This window comes from Mastomys coucha, unplaced genomic scaffold (assembly GCF_008632895.1).
Source record: "Mastomys coucha isolate ucsf_1 unplaced genomic scaffold, UCSF_Mcou_1 pScaffold18, whole genome shotgun sequence".
Lineage (NCBI taxonomy): Eukaryota > Metazoa > Chordata > Mammalia > Rodentia > Muridae > Mastomys > Mastomys coucha.
In genome coordinates this window covers 18,697,663-18,698,376 of record NW_022196900.1, presented here as the reverse complement: position 1 = coordinate 18,698,376, position 714 = coordinate 18,697,663, and positions in this window count along the sequence as shown.

The following is a 714-nucleotide window of genomic DNA, read 5'->3' as shown; positions in this document are numbered from 1 at the left end:
GATCCACATTTCCCTTCTAAACAGGACAAGAAATTTAAGGAAGTCATGAGGGTGGTGTCCCTTGGTGAAAAAATGGGCAAGTTGGTCTGTGAGGCTTCCACAGTCTCTAGCAGATACCAGAAGACGTGGAGGAGATTGCTTGCTTTCTTGTACCGCTCATAATACTATCCTGCTCTCCATACATTCTGCCACTGTTCGTGGGGGTGGGGAGGACCCGGGCACTGGAGCTATCCCCTCCCCCATGGGTCCTGATCCCCTTGTTTCCCTAGGGAATGAAACCTCATCTCACTGTGTAAACAGGCTGGGCATTTGGGGGCTCCAGCTGGAAATCCTTAAACAAAGATGACCCTCCTCCAGTGTGCCCATCTACCTAGTAGGACTTCTAATCAGACATTTGCTTCTGGGCCCGACTCCCTCACTATAAAGCAAATTCCTTGCAGCAGGGTTCTCTGCTTTTGCTTTCTGTCCTCAGTGGCCAGCATTTTTAATAATTATGTCTAAAAGAATGAACCATCTGAAGACAGTGCGCCACTTCCAACGTACGATTTTGGCTAGCGACGGCAGTATCTGCCTTGGAGTGACATGTTCCCTTGGCAGTTTTTAAGCATCCTTATAAACCATCAGACAACTCCATCTTTTTACTTTGTGCCCACTACTTATCATTGAATAAGCTTTTCCCCCAAAGTCAACACTAGTTTAATACAAAAAAAAAAA